Source organism: Crocodylus siamensis, chromosome 4 (genome assembly GCF_052110815.1).
Source record: "Crocodylus siamensis isolate JL-2025a chromosome 4, ASM5211081v1, whole genome shotgun sequence".
NCBI lineage: Eukaryota > Metazoa > Chordata > Crocodylia > Crocodylidae > Crocodylus > Crocodylus siamensis.
In genome coordinates, this window is record NC_143398.1 from 859,636 (window position 1) to 883,240 (window position 23,605).

The 23,605-nt window shown below is 49.3% G+C and overlaps 1 protein-coding gene and 1 long non-coding RNA gene across 3 annotated transcripts in view; both read left to right on the plus strand.

Annotated features, from left to right (window-relative positions):
* The window catches only part of LOC149865316 (uncharacterized), a 180,631-nt gene that overhangs the window by 5,768 nt on the left and 151,258 nt on the right, over positions 1-23,605 (plus strand). The gene's annotated exons all lie outside the window — the stretch shown is intronic.
* Positions 1,212-7,623, plus strand: LOC149865317 (uncharacterized). 2 transcript variants are annotated; one of them, XR_016441661.1, is made up of 2 exons: positions 1,212-2,216; positions 7,161-7,623. It is a non-coding gene; the product is annotated as an uncharacterized LOC149865317 (long non-coding RNA). The 2 variants fall into 2 exon arrangements; XR_016441660.1 differs by having other exon boundaries at positions 1,212-2,147.

A 23,605-nucleotide genomic window follows, 5' to 3' on the forward strand; every position in this document is an offset into this window, starting at 1 on the left:
CCTGTCCTGGGATCAGACAGTTCAGGGTCTCGCTGGGGCCCGGTCCAGCGGTCCAGCTCGTCAGTCGTCCAGTGGTGCAGCGAGCCTGCGTTCCCAGACGGGTTTTACACCTCTCGTTTCCCTGCGCGTTCAGTATTGCTCCTGTTCCTCTGACTCCTTCCTGCTGGCTGCTTGCAGACTACTTCTGTGATGGATTTCCTACCCTGGGTGGCTCCCTACCCCCTCCTGCACACCCCCATCCCAGAACCACCTCCTGCACACCTCTCTCATCACTGACCCCCCTCATCATGCAGCCTTTCCATCCATTCCTGTCCCGGGACCGCTGACCATGCTGGCACCCGACATGATGCGGAGCTGCTCGCTCAGCATCGGAGACAGTGACCTCCTTGCCCGCTCCACCGCCCTGCAGCCCCTTGCAGGAGTGGTCACTGCATGGTCTGGGTACAGGGTGGAGGGTAGTGGGGGGCTTCGGGGGAGTAGGACCTAGTGGATGCTGTTTGGATGCAAGCGGCTGCCTGGGCCTGAGGGGAATGAGTGCGGGTCTAAGCACGCTGCACACAGAGAGAAGGTCCCAGGGCAAACAGGGAGAAGGCCTTCTTCCGCTTCAAGGAGGTCTTGCTGGACCTGGGCTGCGCGGCTCCTGGGGAGACCCAGGCGTGGCAGGTCTCTGCAGCTTCAGCTGCCTGCCCAGGTCTTCCAGGTCTGCAGGTGACAGCTGCAGCCGCGAGGAGGCTGGTACCAGAGCCTGGGATGTGGAAAGTGGTGTCCCATGCCCTGTGTCTTCTCTGGAGCCCTGCAGGACCGGGCCCTGCAGGCATTACCTGCGGGCCATGTGCCGGGTGCAGCGAAGGCTGCCGGGGGTGCCAGGCTTCCCATCGCTGAGCCGCACAGGGTGAGGCCGACACGGGGATGTGGAGCACGTGAGGCCAGGGAGCTTCCTGCTCCTGACAGGAGCCCCTGGAGAGGTGCTGGGCACTGGGAAGGCAGCGCCCGGTTCAGGTGCAGCCCCGCCTGACAGAGGTTGGACATGCAGGGGGCTTGCTCTGTGGTAGTGAAAGTGTGAGCACCAAGGGTGCAGTATTGTCAAGCCCACGGTGTCAAAAATCGTAAGACAAACTCTTAAAAATCAAGAGATTTGGAATGTAAATCATGAGATGCTATTTTTTGAAGTAAGTGTGTGTGGGGGGCATAATTGGTGAAAGTGTGGGGGCTGTGGGTGTGTGGCGGGGTTTGGAGCCTGGGGGCGGCCTGCACACCCTGGCAGTGTTAGAAATATTATTAAAAATGCATTATCAATAGCTGTTAGCTCCCATCAATAGTTGTCCTTTGAATAAGTACGGCTGCCAGCCTTCCTTGTCTCCCTAATGAGAGAGGGAAGCGGGGGGTTGGGAACTGAAGAAAAAACTCCAAGAGCTCTCTTTGTTCTGCAAATTTACTATCTCTTTGTTACAGTAAAGCATATACTCCTTAGTGTTCTCATGTAGATAAGAGTAAATTGCAATTTTTAATGGTCCTGTCCTTGGGGCAGAGAAGGTTTGAACTTTTGGTAACCTAACATACTTTCTGAGCAGGCGCAATCAGCTAATACATATTAAGCCTATCCGCCCCGCATACTTAAGTAGTTAATTATAATACACATGGGATGCATGATCTGACGTATTCTCATGCATGTTTGTATGAACCGGAAATGAGTTGTAAGAATTCCTGTTTCTGTACACGTGCCAGAAGAGAGGGGATAAAAGCCTGCTAATGATGGTACTCAGGGGCAGAGGGTTTTGATCTTTTGTCTTCTCCCTCTGACCCTATTTGCAAATACATACCTTTTGTCTCACCAACAATGTGTGCCTAAGAATTTGTTATTCAATGAGCCTCCAAAGAAAACGAACCAAGAGAGAGTTTTTTTTTACCTCAATCTGGCGCCCAACGTGGGGCTTTCTTTGGATAACTCCGGAGTTCGTCGGCACATCGTCTCTGCCCCCCTGGGGGGTTTGCGCGCCGAGCCTTTCTTTTTGGCTCGCCCTGAGGGGGGGCTTGAGGTGTGAGCCGGGACATCCGGAATACTAAGAGCTCCTATGCAAATTTTGTTTTTTTTTGGAGTCTCCAGGTACACATTTTTGGCTTTGGATCGAGATCTCTGGGGTATCTGAGTGAGTATACGAATTCCCTTTGCCCAATTTGGTTCTGGGTCCGGAGCAGGAGGTGTGCATGTTCTCATGGTAAATCATCTGCTGTAAGGGACTTTTTGGTATTTGGTGTGCCTTGGGTGCACTTTTGTGGGCAAAATGGGTACGGTTAGCTCCCGTGTAGAAAACACGGATACCCCTCTAAGGTGCTTATTACGTCATTTTAATAAATTTGCAAGGCCGGCTGATTACGGAATAAAAATGAAAAAAGATGATTTAGCTAAGTTCTGTCAACTCGAGTGGCCAACATTTGGGGTCCACTGGACCCCGAAAGGATCCTTTGTGCTAAAAGAAGTGATAGCTATCCATGAAATTGTTATGCAAAATGGGTATTGGAATCAGTTTCCTTATATTGATTGTTGGTTGTGGGTGGTTCAAAATCAGCCACCTTGGATTAAGAATTACTTAGTAAAGTCTCATGTGATGCTTGTTAAGAAAAAGACTCGGGGGGGGGGGGGCGCCTGTACTTCCTGAGTCTAATGAGGGGGGGGATTCTGAATTCGCTGAGTACTGGACCCGTGCTCCGGTTGCCCTGTCGGGTAGCGAAGATGAGTCAGACGCCTCCTCGGCATCCAGTCCTTCTGCACCACCGCCCCCTCCCTTAGAGAGACCACCACCGACGTACCAAGGCATACCTAATGAGTTAGAGCGTGAGCCTCAGCCAAGTGCCTCATCTGAATCAGGAAATAAGGGTTATTATTTGCGCAAGCCTGTAGAGTCACAGCCGGTGCTGAACTGTCCGATGCGAGAGGTTATTGGGGAAGGAGGCACTGCAACTTTTGTCTACACCCCATTTAGCACTTCAGATTTATTTAACTAGAAGAATCAGAGCCCCTCTTTTCGTGAAGACCCTGAAAAGATGAGGGATTTGTTTCGATCTATTGGGCAGACTCATCGACCCACTTGGGCTGATGTCCAGATGATGCTCCAGACCCTCCTAACCCCGGAGGAGAGGAGATTAGTGTTAGGTACAGCAGAGCGTATTGCGACAGCCAGAGTTGAGTTAGAGGGTGCTGCTGGTCGTAGTCTGCGTGATACCTTCCCTGTAGAAAAGCCGAGATGGGATAATCACACTGCCGAAGGCAGAGAGCTGAGTGCACGGTATCTGGGAATTATAGTGGAAGCAATGGGAAAGGCAGTGCCTCGGGTTACCAATCTGTCTAAGTTGTATGAAGTGAGACAGGGAAAAGAGGAGGATCCCTCAGCTTTCCTTGGGAGGCTGTATGAGGCGTTTCGCAGGTTTTCAGATCTGGATCCAGAAGCCCCAGATAACCAGTGCATGGTAAATCTTATGTTTATTGGTCAATCTGCTGCTGATATCCGTAAGAAGTTACAGAAAACTGAGGGAGGTGCTGGGAAACCGATTTCAGAGCTGGTGGAAATTGCATATAAGGTGTATGGGAATCGTGAGCAAGTGCAGGAGCGCAAGGAGGATAAAAAGGCTCAGCGACAGATGGCAGCACTAGCAGCTGCTATAACTGGAGGGAACTCTGAAAAGGCTGGGATGCAGAAGGGGAAAGGAGAAAGAGTGGGAGCAGACGTTTGTGCTTATTGCAAAGAGAAAGGACACTGGAAAAGGGAATGCCCGAAGTTGAAGGAGAAGAGAGAGGGGGAACCGAGAGGTCACCTCATGCGGGCAGAAGACAAGGGTGAGGATTCAGAATGAAGGGGACAGGGATCTAAGACCACTACCCTTCGGGTTGGAGCCCGAGAAGATCCCATGGTAACCATTAGGGTTGGTGGCAAAAACTTTGAAGCCTTGGTGGATACTGGGGCTACATTTTCAATGATTCCAGAAAAACCCCCCTGTGCAGGAACTAGTGAACAGCATGTACTTGTGGAAGGGATTGAGGGAATGCAAACCTGACTCCCTGTTTGTAAACCACTCCTCACCAAGGTGGGAGACCATTTGCTCGAGCACTCCTTTGTGTATTCTCCAAGTTGCCCGGTTGCACTCCTTGGGCGGGACTTACTCACAAAATTGCAAGCTAAGATCTTTTTCAGAGACGATCAGATGGTGGTCCAGCTACCTGTCAAACAGAGCTCGAACTATCAGATGGCTCTCCTGGAGGACCGATGCCCTGCAGTAAGTCCAGAAGATCACATGACTGGAGTAGACCCCTCGGTATGGGCTGATGGAACCCCTGCGCGAGCTAAGTTCGTCTCCCCGGTAAGGATCGTACTCAAGGATGGGGAGGGGCCCGTTCGGGTAAAGCAGTACCCACTCAGCCGAGCGGCCAGAGCTGGACTCAAGCCGTTAATAGAGAAATACAAGAGGTACGGATGGCTAGTGGAAGGGTCCTCACCCTATAACACCCCCATCCTTGGAGTGCCGAAGGCAGATGGGGTCTCATACAGACTGGTCCAAGACTTACGGGCAGTAAATAAGAAGGTCCTTTCAGACCATCCTGTAGTCCCGAACCCTCACACGATTTTGACACAAGTACCGGGGGAAGCTGAAATATTTTCAGTGCTAGATTTGAAAGATGCTTTCTTCTCTATTCCCCTTCACCGAGACAGTCAAAAATTGTTTGCTTTTGAATGGGAGGATCCAGACACCTTCCATAAAGCCCAACTCATGTGGACAGTTCTCCCACAAGGATTCGTAGCAGCCCCTCATATTTTCGGACTTGCCCTTCAAAAGGACTTGGAGGAGTGGAAGGAATCACACCCCGCAGTGACTCTCCTCCAGTATGTGGATGACCTGCTAGTTGCAAGCCCAAACTTGCAGCTCTGCGAGGAAGCCACCAGGTCACTCCTAAACACTCTGGGGAAAAAAGGATATAAAGTTTCTAGAGAGAAAGCCCAGATATGTCAGCCTGAAGTCACATTTTTGGGATATAAGCTCTCAAAAGGAGTCAGAGCCCTGAGTGCAGGTCGCATACAGGCAATCCAAGGTCTAACCCCACCTAAGTCACCTAAGGAGCTGCGGGCATTCCTAGGGCTAACTGGGTTCTGTCGACTATGGATACCAGATTACGGTGGGAAGGCTAGACCACTGTATGACTCCCTGACTAAGGAGAGTCTCACTAAATGGAAATGGAATAAAGAAATGCAGCATGCCTTTGATCTGCTTAAAGCAGCATTAACCCAGCCCCCTGCCCTGGCCATCCCAAACTGTAAAAAGCCATATCGACTGTATGTTCATGAGAATCAAGGGGTTGCATCAGGGGTGCTGACACAGCCATCGGGCCCGACCTGGAGACCCGTGGGATATTACTCAAAGGTTCTAGATCCAGTGGCACTCGGGTGGCCAGCCTGTCTTCGGGCTGTGGCAGCCACAGCAGTGGTTGTTGAAGAAGCCCAGAAGATAGTCATGGGTGCGGATATGGAAATACTCACTCCTCATGGAGTTCCCCAGATCCTAGGGACTGAGGGAGGGAAATTTCTTAACCCCTCCAGACAATCACGGTATGAGATATTTTTGCTCTCTAATCCAGGACTTACTTTCAAACATACTACAGCCTTAAACCCTGCAACCTTGCTGCCGGAGCCAGGGAAACCGATGCATGATTGCCTTGAGGTCCTAAATCAAACCACACAGGTGCGACCTGATCTTGCTGAGGACCCAATTGAGGACCCAGATGTTGAATACTTCGTAGACGGCTCCAGCTCTGTTATCGATGGAAAAAGACGAACAGGATGTGCAGTGGTAACCTTGGATAAGGTAGTATGGAGGGAGTCATTGCCAAGCTCATGGTCGGCACAGGCCGCAGAACTCACTGCGCTCACCCGAGCATTACAGCTGGGGACAGGCCAGCGGGTTAATATATACACTGACTCTCGCTATGCTTTTTCTACAGTCCATGCACACGGACTATTGTGGAAAGAAAGGGGTTTTATTACGGCCTCTGGGAATAAAATTGCTAATGGCCCCCAGATTATCAAGCTACTAGAGGCACTCCACCAGCCTAAAGAGGTAGCAGTCATTCATGTGCGGGCCCATGGGAAGGCTGCTGAGGAAAAGCATAAGCTTGGAAATGCAAAGGCTGATTCAGCAGCAAAGGAAGCTGCATTTATTGGGGGAGAAGCGGAGGAGGTATCCAGGCAGGCCATGTCCCATGCCATATGGCCAGACATCCAAGATTTAGTCCCACAGTATTCCCCTGAAGAAGATAAATTTGCACAAAGAGCTTGTGCAGAAAAGAACTCACAGGGGTGGTGGATAGTACCAGGAGGGAAAGTCATGATACCCAGGCCATTGCTTCGGGAGGTGCTGCAACAGCTCCATGCAAGAACCCATATGGGAGGCTTGGCCATGGGTGATCTAGTGATCCGCCAAGCAGTAGCTCCAGGGCTATATGTAGAAGCTCAGCGCATTGCTACCAAGTGCATCACATGCCAGAAAGTAAACCCCCGAAGGAAACCCCCTGTGCCAATGGGAGGTAGACCCTGGGCAGCGTACCCTGGACAGGCATGGCAGATTGATTTTGCCGAGCTCCCACGGTCCGGACATCACGGGTTTTTACTTGTCATGGTAGACCAGCTCTCTGGTTGGGTCGAGGCCTGGCCCACCAGGACTGCCACTGCGGCTACAGTAGTGAAGGATTTGTTGCAGGAGATCATTCCACGGTATTCCCTGCCTGAGTCCATTGAGTCGGATCAAGGACAACACTTCGTGGGAAAAGTGGTTCAAGGAGTTGCGCAAACTCTCAAGGTTACTTGGAAATTACACACACCATGGAGACCACAGAGTTCAGGACAAGTGGAACGTATGAATAGGACTTTAAAGACTTTGCTCACCAAAATCTGTATTGAAACACGTCTTAAGTGGCCTCAAGCATTGCCGCTCGCCCTTACTTACATTCGAAACACTCCCCGACGGGGCCTTAAATTGACCCCATATGAAATTATGTTTGGCAAGCCGCCTCGAGTCTTACCTCCTGGGATGCGAGAGAATGTAACTTTTGAATTAGGTAATAGTAAGCTTCATATGTACGTTATTGCTTTGCAGTCTGTCTTGTTTTCTCTTCACAGGTATGCAGCCTCCTTTCAGCGCCTGCCTTTAGACGTACCGGTACATGACTTCTCCCCGGGAGACTGGGTCTTGGTGCAGCGGTGGAAAAAGGAACCTCTGACTGAGAGGTGGAGTGGCCCTTTCCAGGTACTTCTAACAACCCACACCGCTGTAAAGATCGCTGGCCATGACCGTTGGATACACCATACCCGTGTGAAACGACATCCACAAGCGTCAGAGGACAACAACTCCCAAGACGAACTCACTCCGGAAGCTGAGTCGTCTTCGGAACAAGAAGCCAGCAAGTGGAGCTGTGAACCTACTGGTGATCTCCAAGTGCGCCTGAGACGGCTTAATCAAAGTTCAGAAAATTAGTCCAGAAAGTAAAAGGGAAAATATGGTGGGAATTATAATGTGCCTTGTTGTTATCTGCATAATGAAAGAAGCAGGATTGCATAGCCTTAGCCACTGGCCTATGCCCCCGCTTTCCCAAATTACTCCCCCAGGGACAAATTTGTATGTTGATATGATGGAGAGGATTGCAAGTACTTTTAATCTTACCAACTGCTGGGCCTGTGGGGGGCTCCGAGAGGCCGGAGAACAGTGGCCTTGGAGGGCTTTTCCTTTGGCCCCAAAATGGTTGGTCAGTGACAAAGCAGATGTTAAGAGTACTGGTCAAGAATGGGATGAGAACCACAGCTGGGATCTTTCCCAAGTGGCATTGGGAGAGTACTGTATTAGCAGTAATGGTACAAGAAGGAGGTTAGGACATAGTCAGTGTACATGGACATTAAAATGGGCCCGAGTATGCAGCAGGTATGCTGATCAATGGAATTCTGCTGCCGTTAGGCTCCCAATCTCCACACAGATGCAAAATCTCAAAAGGACAAGAATATTACCTTTCGATCCTGACCCTACCAGATGTCAGGCATATGAAAAGACCCGAGGCGAACGATTTACCTACATTTATAAGTGGCAATGGGCACACCTGAATGGCACAGTGGCAAGGTTTAATGCATATTGGAGTGCCTTAAATGACACAAATGAAATAACCAAGTGCGAATATAGGGATAAAGATGGCGTATGGAAATGTCAGTTTAAACTGAGTAACTATCACACTGGCCCTTTAGGGCATAAGGGCACCAAATACTATCCCCTTCTTTTCCACAGCCGTGACCCCCTAGCCTTGGGAGGGGAACACAGGGCCCTAAAAGGACATTATTGGATTTGTGGAAAGCGTGCCTATACGGTCCTACCACGAGGGTGGACGGGAACCTGCTATATTGGAGTAATTGTACCATCTTTCTTTTTGTTACCATCTGAGGTTGGAAATAAGCTGGGAATCTCTTTGTATGATGATTGGAACAGGGCCAAGAGAAGTATTGATGTAAGTTTGACACAGGGTGGCTCCCAAAAGTGGAAGGAAGATGAGTGGCCTCCTCAGAGAATTATTGAGTATTATGGACCAGCTACATGGGCTAATGATGGAAGTTGGGGCTACCGGACACCAATATATATGCTAAATAGAATCATCCGGTTGCAGGCAGTCTTGGAAGTAATTACTAACCAGACCGCCACTGCTCTCGAGTTGCTGGCTCGACAAAGTTCTCAGATGAGGGAAGCCATATACCAAAATCGAATGGCTTTAGACTATTTACTCGCAGAGGATGGCGGAGTCTGTGGAAAGTTCAACCTTTCTAATTGTTGCCTCCAAATAGATGATAACGGGAAGGTGGTCATAGAGATTGCCAAAGAGATTAGGAAAATAGCCCATGTACCAATACAAACGTGGGAAACCACATGGAATAAGGACTGGTGGTTTCAATTATTTGGAGGACCCTGGTGGAAAAAAGTAGGGTTTGTGCTTTTGTGTGCTCTAACTGGTTTGATTTTTATCCCTTGTCTCATTCCTTGTCTTACTAGATTGATAACCACCACAGTAGAAGGAATGCAGGTTGCAGCAGTCCCTCTAAAAGCACAGACTGTAGCAAAAGTCATGGTCCTCAGAAAAATTCCTCGTAATTATCTTGATATGCCCAAATGAAGTAAAGATCAGAAAGCATCTTGAGGGGGGAATATTGTTAGAAATATTATTAAAAATGCATTATCAATAGCTGTTAGCTCCCATCAATAGTTGTCCTTTGAATAAGTACGGCTGCCAGCCTTCCTTGTCTCCCGAATGAGAGAGGGAAGGGGGGAGTTGGAAACTGAAGGAAAAACTCCAAGGGCTCTCTTTGTTCTGCAAATTTACTATCTCTTTGTTACAGTAAAGCATATACTCCTTAGTGTTCTCATGTAGATAAGAGTAAATTGCAATTTTTAATGGTCCTGTCCTTGGGGCAGAGAAGGTTTGAACTTTTGGTAACCTAACATACTTTCTGAGCAGGCGCAATCAGCTAATACATATTAAGCCTATCCGCCCCGCATACTTAAGTAGTTAATTATAATACACATGGGATGCATGATCTGACGTATTCTCATGCATGTTTGTATGAACCGGAAATGAGTTGTAAGAGTTCCTGTTTCTGTACACGTGCCAGAAGAGAGGGGATAAAAGCCTGCTAATGATGGTACTCAGGGGCAGAGGGTTTTGATCTTTTGTCTTCTCCCTCTGACCCTATTTGCAAATATATACCTTTTGTCTCACCAACAATGTGTGCCTAAGAATTTGTTATTCAATGAGCCTCCAAAGAAAACGAACCAAGAGAGAGTTTTTTTTTACCTCAGCAGGATGTTTCATAGTTTCATAGTTTCATAGTTGCTAGAGTCGGAAGGGACCTAGGTAGATCATCTAGTCCGACCCCCTGCCTTAGCAGGAAAGAGCACCGGGGTCAGATGACCCCGGCAAGGTGCTCATCTAACTTCCTTTTAAAAATCCCCAGGCTAGGAGCCTGCACCACTTCCCCTGGAAGCCGGTTCCAGGCCCTAGCCGCCCTGACTGTGAAGTAGCGCCTCCTAATATCTAATCTAAACTTACCCTGCGCCAGTTTGTGACCGTTATTCCTGGTCACTCCTGGCAGCGCACGGGGGAACAGGGACTCCCCCAATGCCTGCTGATCCCCCCTGACCAGTTTGTAGCAGGCCACAAGGTCCCCCCTTAACCTTCTCTTGTGGAGGCTAAACAGGTTCAGGTCCCGTAGCCTCTCCTCATAAGGCCTGCCCTGCTGACCCCTGATCATACGAGTGGCCCTCCTCTGAACTCTTTCCATATTGTCCACGTCCCTCTTGAAGTGTGGCGCCCAGAACTGGACGCAGTACTCCAGCTGCGGCCTGACCAGTGCCGCATAGAGGGGGAGGATCACCTCCCTGGACCTGCTCGAGATGCATCTGTGGATGCATGACAGGGTACGGTTGGCCTTCTTGACTGCCTCCCCACACTGCCGGCCCATGTTCATCGTGGAGTCAATGACGACTCCAAGATCCTTTTCCGTCTCCGTGCTGGCAAGAGGGGAGTTCCCCAACCTGTAAGTGTGGTGCCGGTTCTTCCTCCCCATGTGCAACACCTTGCACTTCTCAGTGTTAAACCCCATCCTATTCTCATCCGCCCACCGTTGCAACCTGTCAAGGTCAGCTTGTAGCCTATTGCACCCTTCTAGTGCGCCCACATGCCCCCACATTTTAGTGTCATCAGCAAACTTGAACAGGGTGCTTTCTACCCCCTCATCCAAGTCACTGATGAAGATGTTGAACAGTGCGGGCCCGAGGACCGAGCCCTGCGGAACCCCACTGCCCACATCCTTCCAGGTCGAGAAGAACCCATCCACTACCACCCTCTGGGTGCGGCCCTGCAACCAGTTGGCGACCCATTTGACCGTGTGGGCATCGACACCACAGTCTCCCAGCTTTTTGATGAGGACAGGGTGAGAGACAGTGTCGAAAGCCTTCCGGAAGTCCAAAAAGACTACATCCACAGCAACCCCTGCGTCTAATGATTTGGTGACCTGATCGTAAAAGGCCACCAGGTTGGTCTGACAAGACCTGCCACTGATGAACCCATGTTGGTTGCCCCTGAGCATGCATTCCCCCGCAAGGCCCTCCTGGATGTGTGCCAGGAGAATTTTTTCAAAGAGCTTACCCGGGATTGAGGTCAGACTAACTGGCCTGTAATTTCCCGGGTCCTCTTTTTTTCCCTTTTTGAAGATAGGGACCACATTGGCCCTCTTCCAGTCCTCCGGCACCTCGCCAGAGCACCACGAGTGCTCATAGAGCCGCGCCAGGGGTCCCGCAATGACCTCGGCCAGTTCCTGTAGAACCCTAGGGTGAAGATCGTCCGGACCAGCGGACTTGAACACGTCCAGCCTCTCCAGAAGTACCCTAACTAACTCCTCGCTAACCCTTGGCCCAGGCGTGTCTCTCTCGGGGCCCGAGGGGGGCCCAGCAGGGAGGTGGCTGTTCTGGTCCCTACTTAGGAAGACAGAGGCAAAGAAATCATTAAATATGTTAGCTTTGTCATCTGGCGTGATGACTAAGTTGCCCATCGTGTCCTGCAGGGGCCCCACATTACCCGGGACCCTCTTTTTACCCCCTATGTATTTGAAGAAGGACTTCTTATTGTCCTTAATCCCGGAAGCTAGTCCTATCTCCAGACCCTGCTGTGGGTCAGGAGTGAGGGGCTGCAGCAGGACTGGGGGACTGTGGGTTGGGAGTAAGGAGCAGACACACACACCCCCTCCCTATGGCTGTGTTGCATGACTCCGCCCGGCCCCAGGCCCCATTCAAGCCAGCCCTGCCCCACTCCCTCCCTCACCGTGGGCTCCTCGATCTGCCCCTCCTGCCACTTCCCTCTCCCTCTGCCCCTTCCCTTCCCCCGACAGACCAGCTTGCTGCTCTCTACAGAAGCCCGAAGAAAAAATCCTGAGATTTGACCTCTCTGTCAGGAGATCACAAGTCAGCCCAGACCAATGAGAGAAGCAATCAAACAGGTAAAAGAGAGGGGCCAGGGTAGCGCTGGGACTAGGGGGTCAGTACACACACCCACAGGAAGCCTCAAATGCCTCTACACAAATGCTCGCAGTATGGGCAACAAGCAGGAGGAACTCACCCTCCTGCTGGCTGACACCAGCCCGGACATAGTGGGGATTACAGAAACGTGGTGGGATGAAACGCATGACTGGGCGGTGAATGTCCAGGGCTATCGGCTGTACAGGAGGGACAGGATAGGAAGGAGAGGTCGGGGCGTGGCGCTCTATATTAAGGAGGAATACACATCCTCGTTAATTAGCAAGGAGTCAGGGGAGGGGCACTCTGAAGTGCTTTGGGTTAGAGTAAAAGGCAGTTGAGGGGAAAGAGTCTTAACGGCGGGGGTCTACTACAGAACCCCCAACCAGGGAGAAGAGCTTGACCAGGATTTCTTGGGTCAGCTCACAGAGGTAGTGAAGGCTAAGGATGTGGTGGTCATGGGGGACCTGAACTTCCCGGACATCTGCTGGGAAGAGCAGTCAGCCAGGTCTGACCGCTCACGTAGCTTCTTGGCCAGAGTGCAGGACCTCCATCTAACCCAGGAGGTGCACAGCCCCACCAGGGAGACGCCTTGTTGGACCTGGTGTTGGCCACGGACGATGACCTGGTGCGGGGGGCTGCGGGTGCTCGACCCCCTGGGCGACAGCGATCATCGCCTGCTGGGATTCACCATCCAGCGCAAGGTGGCAAAGGCCTGCAGTAAGGCAGCAGCCCTAGATTTTAGGAGGGCAGACTTCAACGAGCTAAGGAGGATAGTTGGAGAAGTGCTGAGGTCCCGGAGGGGAGGGGAGCCAGGTGTCCAAGGAGAGTGGTCGCTCCTTAAGGAGACGATCCTCCAAGCCCAAAGGAAGATAATCCCAACGAGGATCAAAGGGAGCAGGAGAGCACACAAGCTCCCATGGGTCACCAAAAGCATCCAGGAATGTATCCTTGCTAAAAAGGAGGCTTACACCCAGTGGAAAGAAGGGGTCATCACCAGGAAGGACTATTCTGTAGTTGCTCGGGGATGTAGGGGGGCAGTTAGGAAGGCCAAGGCAGAGATGGGGACTGGGACTGGCTTCCGAGATTAAGGACAATAAGAAGTCTTTTTTTAAATACGTAGGGGGTAAAAAGAAGGTCCCGGGTAATGTGGGGCCCTTGCAGGACGCCATGGGTAACTTGGTCGTCACACCAGACGGCAAAGCTAACATGTTTAACGATTTCTTTGCCTCCGTCTTGCTAAGTAGGGACCAGAACAGCCACCTCCCTGCTGGGCCCCCCTCGGGCCCCGGGGGAGGCACACCTGTGATGTAAAAATCTTGGTTTGTTTTTTTGGAGGCTTAATGAATAATAATCCTTTAGGCACACGTTGGTGATACAAAAGGTATATATTTGCAAATAGGGTCAGAGAGAGAAGACAAAAGATTAAAACCCTCTGCCCCCGGGGACATTTATTAGCAGGCTTTTATCCCCTCTCTCCTGAACATGTGTAGAGAAGCAGGAACTTTTATAACTTATTTTTGGTTCATACAAACATGCATGTGAATACGTTACATCATACATTGCATGTGTATTATAATTAACTACTTAAGTATGCGGGGCGGATAGGCTTAATATGTATTAGCTTATTGCGCGTGCTTAGAAGGGACTTGAGGTTATACAAGGTTCAACTCCAAGGCTAAGATGGTAATTACTTTTATCTACTTTAAGAAATGTGGGAACCATGAAAGAAAGTGTGATTTAGTGTAACAAAGAGATAGTAAATTTGCAGAACAAAGAGAGAGTGATACCTTAGTACAAAGAGCTCTTGGTAGTTTTTTCTTCAATTTTCTACCCCCCCTTCTCCCACCAAGGAGACAAGGAGAGCTAAGCAGCTGTGTTTTTCTAAATCTGCTATTGATAATGTATTTTTAATAATATTTTTAACAATATCCCCCCTCAAGATGCTTTTTGATCTTTACTTCATTTGGGCATATTAAGATAATTACGAGGAATTTTTTTGAGGACTATGACCTTTGCAGCAGTTTGTGCTTTTAAAGGTATTGCTGTGACCTGCATCCCTTCTACTGTGGTGGTTATTAATCTAGTGAGACAAGGAATAAGGCAAGGGATAAAAATTAAACCAGTTAGAGCACACAAAAGCACAAACCCTACTTTTTTTCACTAGGGTTCTTCAAATAATTGAAACCACCAGTTCTTATTCCATGTGGTTTCCCACGTTTGTATTGGTACATGGGCTATTTTCCTAATCTCTTTGGCAATCTTTAAGATTGCTTTTTTGTTGTTATCTATTTGGAGGCAATAATTAGAAAGGTTGAGCTTTTTGCAGACTTTGCCATCCTTTGCAAGTAAATAGTGTAAGGCCATCCGATTTTGGTATATGGCTGCTCTCATCTGAGAACTTTGTTGGGCCAATAACTTGAGAGCAGTGGCGGTCTGGTTAGTAATTACTTCCAAGACTGCCTGCAACCGGATGATTCTATTCAGCATGTATATTGGTGTTCGGTATTTTCAATTTCCATTATTAGCCCATGTAGCTGGTTGATAATACTTAATGATTCTTTGAGGAGGCCACTCATCCTTTTTTTACTTTTGGGAGCTACCCTGTGTTAAACTTACATTAATACTTCTCTTGGCCCTTTTCCAATCATCATACAAAGAGACTTCTAGCTTATTTTCAACCTTGGATGGTAAAAAAAAGAAAGCTGGTACAATTACTCCCATATAGCAAGTTCCTGTCCACCCCTGTGGTAGTATTGTATAGGCCCGTCGTTTACAAATCCAATAGTATTCTCTTAAGGCCCTATTTTCTTTATTGGTGGCATTTGGAGGGGCTCAACCATAGGGCATCTTGGGAAACCCCAAGCCTTCTTCTGGACCCAAAGGACCAGCAACTGCGCGGCCTCCTTTCATGGAACATTCCTATAGCCCATCCTGGTTCTTGTCTGTACAATCTGTTCGATCATTACTTCGATTTGTGGCACTCTAATACTTATTAAATTACACAATTGTTTCATTAGGATGCTGCTACACTAGCCGATTATACCTTGGGCTATTAGGATAATAAAACTGTTCTAATTTTGTAAGGTTCGTTCACCTTACTTTTAAAGTTTATATGCAACGGCTGTGTTCTAACTTTTTTCTTGTACCATTATTACTGATGCAATACTTTCCCAACACCACTTGGGAAAGTTCTCAACTGTGGTTCTCATCCCATTTTTGACTAGTACTTTTAACATCTGCCTTATTACTTACTAGCCATTTTGGGGCCAAAGGAAAAGCCCTCCAAGGCCACTGGCCTCCGGCCTCCCGAAGCCCCCCACAGGCCCAGCAGTTGGTAAGATTAAAAGTACCTGCAATTTTTTCCATTATGTTAACATATAAATTTGTTCCTGGGGAAACAATTGGGGAAAGCGGGACATAGGCCAGCGGCTAAGGCTACGCAATTTTGCTTCTTTCATTACGCAGATAACAACAAGGCACATTAAGATTCCCACCATATTTTCCCTTTTACTTTTTGGACTAATTTTTTGAGCTTTGATTAAGTTGTCTCAGGCGCACTTGGAGATCACCAATAGGTTCACAGCTCCACTTGCTGGCTTCTTGTTCTGAAGACGACTTAGCTTCCGGAGTGAGTTCGTCTTGGGAGTTGTTGTCCTCTGACGCTTGTGGATGTTGTTTTACACGGGTATGGTGTATTCAGTGGTTATGGCCAGCAATCTTTACAGCGGTGTGGGTTGTTAGAAGTACCTGGAAAGGGCCACTCCACCTCTCAGTCAGAGGTTCCTTTTTCCACCGCTGCACCAAGACTCAGTCTTCCGGGGAGAAGTCATGTACTGGTACGTCTAAAGGCAGGCGCTGAAAGGAGGCTGCTACCTGTGAAGAGAAAACAAGACAGACTGCAAAGCAATAACGTACATATGAAGCTCACTATTACCTAATTCAAAAGTTACATTCTCTTGCATCCTAGGAGGTAAGATTTGAGGGGGCTTGCCAAACATAATTTCATATGGGGTCAATTTAAGGCCCCGTTGGGGAGTGTTTTGAATGCAAGTAAGAGCGAGCGGCAATGCTTGAGGCCACTTAAGGCGTGTTTCAATATAGATTTTGGTGAGCAAAGTCTTTAAAGTCCTATTCATGCGTTCCACTTGTTCTGAACTTTGTGGTCTCCATGGTGTGTGTAATTTCTAAGTAACCTTGAGAGTTTGCGCGACTTCTTGAACCACCTTTCCCACGAAGTGTTGTCCTTGATCTGACTCGATGGACTCAGGCAGGGAGTATCGTGGAATGATCTTTTGCAACAAATACTTCACTACTGTAGCTGCAGTGGCAGTCCTGGTGGGCCAGGCCTCGACCCAACCAGAGAGCTGGTCTACCATGACAAGTAAAAACTCGTGATGTCCGGACCGTGGGAACTCGGCAAAATCAATCTGCCATGCCTGTCCAGGGTACGCTGCCCAGGGTCTACCTCCCATTGGCACAGGGGGTTTCCTTCGAGGGTTTACTCTCTGGCATGTGATGCACTTGGTAGCAATGCGCTGGGCTTCTATATATAGCCCTGGGGCTACTGCTTGGCGGATCACTAGATCACCCATGGCCAAGCCTCCCATATGGGTTCTTGCATGGAGCTGTTGCAGCACCTCCCGAAGCAATGGCCTGGGTACCATGACTTTCCCTCCTGGTACTATCCACCACCCCTGGGAGTTTTTTTTTGCACAAGCTTTTTGTGCAAATTTATCTTCTTCAGGGGAATACTGTGGGACTAAATCTTGGATGTCTGGCCATATGGCATGGGACATGGCCTGCTTGGATATCTCCTCCGCTTCTTCTCCAATAAATGCAGCTTCCTTTGCTGCTGCATCAGCCTTTGCATTTTCAAGCTTATGCTTTTCCTCAGCAGCCTTCCCATGGGCCCGCACATGAATGACTGCTACCTTCTTAGGCTGGTGGAGTGCCTCTAGTAGCTTGATAATCTGGGGGCCATTAGCAATCTTATTCCTAGAGGTCGTAATGAAACCCCTTTCTTTCCACAATAGTCCGTGTGCATGGACTGTAGAAAAAGCATATCGAGAGTCAGTGTATATATTAACCCGCTGGTCTGTCCCCAGCTGTAATGCTCGGGTGAGCGCAGTGAGTTCCGCGGCCTGTGCCGACCATGAGCTCGGCAATGACTTCCTCCATACTACCTTATCCAAGGTTACCACTGCACATCTTGTTCGTCTTTTTTCATTGATGACAGAGCTGGAGCCGTCTACGAAGTATTCAACATCTGGGTTCTCAATTGGGTTCTTAGCAAGATTAGGTCACACCTGCGTAGTTTGATTCAGGACCTCAAGGCAGTCATGCGTCGGTTTCCCTGGCTCCGGCAGCAAGGTTGCAGGGTTCAAGGCTGTAGTATGTTTGAAAGTAAGTCCTGGATTAGAGAGCAAAAATATTTCATACCGTGATTGTCTGGAGGGGTTGAGAAACTTTCCTCCCTCAGTCCCTAGAATCTGGGGAACTCCATGAGGGGTGAGTATTTCCATGTCCGCACCCATGACTATCTTCTGGGCTTCTTCAACAACCACTGCTGTGGCTGCCACAGCCCGAAGACAGGCTGGCCACCCGAGTGCAACTGGATCTAGAACCTTTGAGTAATATCCCACGGTTCTCCAGGTCGGGCCCGATGGCTGTGTCAGCACCCCTGATGCAACCCCTCGATTCTCATGAACATACAGTCGATATGGCTTTTTACTATTTGGGATGGCCAGGGCAGGGGGCTGAATTAATGCTGCCTTAAGCAGATCAAAGGCATGCTGCATTTCTTTATTCCATTTCCATTTAGTGAGACTCTCCTTAGTCAGGGAGTCATACAGTGGTCTAGCCTTCCCACCATAATCTGGTATCCATAGTCGACAGAACCCAGTTAGCCCTAGGAATGCCTGCAGCTCCTTGGGTGACTTAGGTGGGGTTAGACCTTGAATCACCTGTATGCGATCTGCACTCAGGGCTCTGACTCCTTTTGAGAGCTTATATCCCAAAAATGTGACTTCAGGCTGACATATCTGGGCTTTTTTTCTAGAGACTTTATATCCTTTTTCCCCCAGAGTGTTTAGCAGTGACCTGGTGGCTTCCTCGCAGAGCTGCAAGTTTGGGCTTGCAACTAGCAGATCATCCACATACTGGAGGAGAGTCACTGCGGGGTGTGATTCCTTCCACTCCTCTAAGTCCTTCTGAAGGGCAAGTCTGAAAATATGGGGGCCTGCTACGAATTCTTGTGGGAGAACTGTCCACATGAGTTGGGCTTTATGGAAGGTGTCTGGATCCTCCCATTCAAAAGCAAACAATTTTTGACTCTCTCGGTGAAGAGGAATAGAGAAGAAAGCATCTTTCAAATCTAGCACTGAAAATATTTTAGCTTCCTTCGGTACTTGTGTTAAAATCGTGTGAGGGTTCGGGACTACAGGATGGTCTGAAAGGACCTTCTTATTTATTGCCCGTAAGTCTTGGACCAGCCTGTATGAGACCCCATCTGCCTTCGGCACTCCAAGAATGGGGGTGTTATAGGGTGAAGACCTTTCCACTAGCCATCCGTACCTCTTGTATTTCTCTATTAACGGCTTGAGTCCAGCTCTGGCCGCTCGGCTGAGTGGGTACTGCTTTACCCGAACGGGCCCCTCCCCATCCTTGAGTACAATCCTTACCGGGGAGACGAACTTAGCTCGCGCAGGGGTTCCATCAGCCCATACCGAGGGGTCTACTCCAGTCATGTGATCTTCTGGACTTACTGCAGGGCGTTGGTTCTTCAGGAGAACCATCTGATAGTTCGAGCTCTGCTTGACAGGTAGCTGGACCACCATCTGATCGTCTCTGAAAAAGATCTCAGCTTGCAATTTTGTGAGTAAGTCCCGCCCAAGGAGTGCAACCGGGCAACTTGGAGAATACACAAAGGAGTGCTCGAGCAAATGGTCCCCCACCTTGGTGAGGAGTGGTTTACAAACAGGGAGTCGGGTCTGTGTTCCCTCAATCTCTTTCACAAGTACATGCTGTTCACTAGTTTTTGCACAGGGGGTTTTTTTTGGAATCATTGAAAATGTAGCCCCAGTATCTACCAAGGCTTCAAAGTTTTTGCCACTAACCCTAATGGTTACCATGGGATCTTCTCGGGCTCCAACCCGAAGGGTAGTGGTCTTAGAACCCTGTCCCCTTCATTCTGAATCCTCACCTTTGTCTTCTGCCCGCATGAGGTGACCTCTCGGTTCCCCCTCTCTCTTCTTCTTCAACTTTGGGCATTCCCTCTTCCAGTGTCTTTTCTCTTTGCAATAAGTACAAACGTTTGCTTCCACTCTTTCTCCTTTTCCCTTCTGTACCCCAGCCTTTCCAGAGTTCCCTCCAGTTATAGCAGCTGCTAGTGCTGCCATTTGTTGCTGAGCCTTTTTATCCTTCTTGCGCTCTTGCACTTGCTCACAATTCCCATACACCTTATATGTAATTTCCACCAGCTCTGAAATCGGTTCCTAGCACCTCTCTCAGTTTTTTGTAACTTCTTACGGATATCAGCAGCAGATTGACCAATAAACATAAGATTTATCATACGATGGTTATCTGGGGCTTCTGGATTTAGATCTGAAAACCTGCGAAACGCCTCATACAGCCTCCCAAGGAAAGCTGAGGGATTTTTCTCTCTTCCTTGTCTTACTTCATACAACTTAGACAGATTGGTAACCCGAGGCACTGCCTTTCCCATTGCTTCCACTATAATTCCTAGATACCGTGCACTCAGCTCTCTGCCCTCTGCAGTATGATTATCTCATCTTGGCTCTTCTACAGGGCAGGTATCACGCAGAGTACGACCAGCAGCCCCCTCTGACTCAACTCTGGCTGCCGCAATACGCTCCGCTGTACCCAACACTAATCTCCTCTTCTCCGGGGTTAGGAGGGTCTGGAGCATCATCTGGACATCAGCCCAAGTGGGTCGATGAGTCTGCCTAATAGATTGAAACAAGTCTCTCATCTTTTCAGGGTCTTCACGAAAAGAGGGGCTCTGATTTTTCCAGTTAAATAAATCTGAAGTGCTAAATGGGGTGTAGACAAAAGTTGCAGTGCCTTCTTCCCCAATAACCTCTCGCATCGGACAGTTTAGCACCGGCTGTGACTCTACAGGCTTGCGCAAATAATAACCCTTATTTCTTGATTCAGATGAGGCACTTGGCTGAGGCTCACGCTCTAACTCATTAGGTATGCTTTGGTACTTCGGTGGTGGTCTCTCTAAGGGAGGGGGCGGAGGTGCGGAAGGACTGGACCTTGAGGAGGCATCTGACTCATCTTCGCTACCCGACAGGGCAACCGGAGCGCGGGTTCGGTACTTAGCCAATTTAGAATCTCCCCCCTCATTAGACTCAGGGAGTACAGGCACCCCCCCCCCGAGTCTTTTTCTTAACAAGCATCACATGAGACTTTGCTAAGTAATTCTTAATCCAGGGTGGCTGATTTTGAACTACCCACAACCAACAATCAATATAAGGAAACTGATTCCAATACCCATTTTGCATAACGATTTCATGGATAGCTATCACTTCTTTTAGCACAAAGGATTCTTTCGGGGTCCAGTGGACCCCAAATGTTGGCCACTTGAGTTGACAAAACTTAGTTAAATCACCTTTTTTCATTTTTACTCCGTAATCGGCTGGCTTTGCAAATTTATTAAAATGACGTAATAAGCATCTTAGAGGGGTATCCGTGTTTTCTACACGGGAGCTAGCTGTACCCATTTTGCCTACAAAAGTGCACCCAAGGCACACCAAATACCAAAAAGTCCCTTACAGCAGATGATTTACCATGAGAGCTGAGCCTAGAGTTCCTCAGCGAACATGCACACCTTCTGATCCGGACCCAGAACCAAATTGGGCAAAGGGAATTCGTATACTCACTCAGATACCCCAGAGATCTCGATCCAAATTCAAAAATGTGTACCTGGAGACTTCAAAAAAAACAAAATTTGCATAGGAGCCCTTAGCATCCTGGATGTCCCGACTCATGTCTCAAGCCCCCCCCCCCCCCCCCGGGCGAGCCAAAAGGGGCTCGGTGCGCACCCCCCGGGGTGGCAGAGACGATGTGCCGATGGACCCCAGGGTCGTCCAAAGAAAGCCCCACGTTGGGCGCCAATTTTGATGTAAAAATCTTGGTTTGTTTCTTTGGAGGCTTAATGAATAATAATCCTTTAGGCACACGTTGTTGGTGATACAAAAGGTATATATTTGCAAATAGGGTCAGAGAGAGAAGACAAAAGATTAAAACCCTCTGCCCCCGGGGACATTTATTAGCAGGCTTTTATCCCCTCTCTCCTGAACATGTGTAGAGAAGCAGGAACTCTTACAACTCATTTTTGGTTCATACAAACATGCATGTGAATACGTCACATCATACATTGCATGTGTATTATAATTAACTACTTAAGTATGCGGGGCGGATAGGCTTAATATGTATTAGCTTTTTGCGCGTGCTTAGAAGGGACTTGAGGTTATACAAGGTTCAACTCCAAGGCTAAGATGGTAATTACTTTTATCTACTTTAAGAAATGTGGGAGCCATGAAAGAAAGTGTGATTTAGTGTAACAAAGAGATAGTAAATTTGCAGAACAAAGAGAGAGTGATACCTTAGTACAAAGAGCTCTTGGTAGTTTTTTCTTCAATTTTCAACCCCCCCTTCTCCCACCAAGGAGACAAGGAGAGCTAAGCAGCTGTGTTTTTCTAAATCTGCTATTGATAATGTATTTTTAATAATATTTTTAACACCTGGGCCACGGGTTAGCGAGGATTTAGTTAGGGACCTTCTGGAGGGGCTGGATGTATTCAAGTCAGCCGGCCCGGATGATCTCCACCCTAGAGTACTAAAGGAACTGGCCAAGGTCATTGCAAGTCCCCTGGCAGGGCTTTACGAGCACTTGTGGTGCTCTGGTGAGATACCGGAGGACTGGAAGAGGGCCAACGTGGTTCCCATCTTCAAAAAAGGCAGGAAGGAGGGCCCGGGAAACTACAGGCCAGTTAGTCTTACTTCGATCCTAGGCAAGCTGTTCGAGAAAATTATGCTGGCACAAATCCAGGAGGGGCCAGCAGGGGACTGCATGCTTAGGGGCAACGAACACGGGTTCATCAGGGGCAGGTCCTGTCAGACCAACCTGGTGGCCTTCTAGGACCAGGTCACCAAATCCTTAGATGCAGGGGTAGCAGTGGATGTAGTCTCACTGGACTTCCAGAAGGCTTTTGACACTGTCTCTCACCCCGTTCTCATTAAGAAACTGGGGGGCTGTGGTGTCGACACCCACACAGTCAGATGGATCGTCAACTGGCTGGAGGGCCGCACCCAGAGGGCGGTGGTGGATGGGTCCTTCTCAACCTGGAGGGACGTGGGCAGTGGGGTCCCCCAGGGCTCGGTCCTCGGGCCCGCGCTGTTCAACATCTTCATCAGCGATTTGGATGAGGGGGTAAAAAGCACCTGTTCAAATTTGCTACTAAGATGATACTAAGATGTGGGGGGACGTGGGCACACTGAAAGGATGCAACAGGCTACAATCAGACCTAGACAGGTTACAGGGGTGGGCGGACAAGAATAGGATGGGTTTCAACACAGACAAGTGCAAGGTGCTGCACCTGGGGAGGAAGAACCGGCACCATACCTACAGGTTGGGGAAGTCCCCTCTTGTCAGCACGGAGGCGGAAAGGGATCTGGGGGTCATCATTGACTCCAAGATGAACATGGGCCGGCAGTGTGGGGACGCGGTCAGGAAGGGCGACCGCACCTTGTCCTGCATCCTCAGATGCATCTCGAGCAGGTCCGGGGGGGTGATCCTCCCCCTCTGTGCGGCACTGGTCAGGCCGCAGCTGGAGGACTGTGTCCAGTTCTGGGCACTGCACTGCAGGAGGGATGTGGACAGCATGGAGAGGGTCCAGAGGAGGCCACTCACATGGTCAGGGGGCAGCAGGGCAGGCCCTATGAAGAGAGGCGACGGGACCTGAACCTGTTCAGCCTCCACAAGAGAAGGCTGAGGGGGGATCTTGTGGCCTGTTATAAACTAGTCGGGGGGACCAGCAGGCACTGGGGGAGCCCCTGTTCCCCTGAGCACTGCCAGGAGTGACCAGGAATAGCGGTCACAAGCTGGCAGAGGGGAGATTCAGGCTAGATATCAGGAGGCGCGACTTCATGGTCAGGGCGGCTAGGGTCTGGAACCAGCTTCCAAGAGAAGTGGTGCAGGCTCCTACCCTGGGGGTGTTTAAGAGGAGGCTGGATACACACCTTGCTGGGGTTGTCTGACCCCAGTACGCTTTCCTGCTGTGGCAGGGGGTTGGACTAGATGATCTGCTCAGGTCCCTTCCGACCCTACAAACTATGAAACTATGAAGTCATTCTGCTATTGACCTACTGGGAGTTGTGTCAATTCCTGGGGCACTAGGTTTAAAAACCCCCTTTCTAAGTGCAACGGCATACTGGCATTCAGCTTTGTCTAGGGTTCAGCTGCTGTCAGCTATTACCCTTTCTTCACCATCTTCAA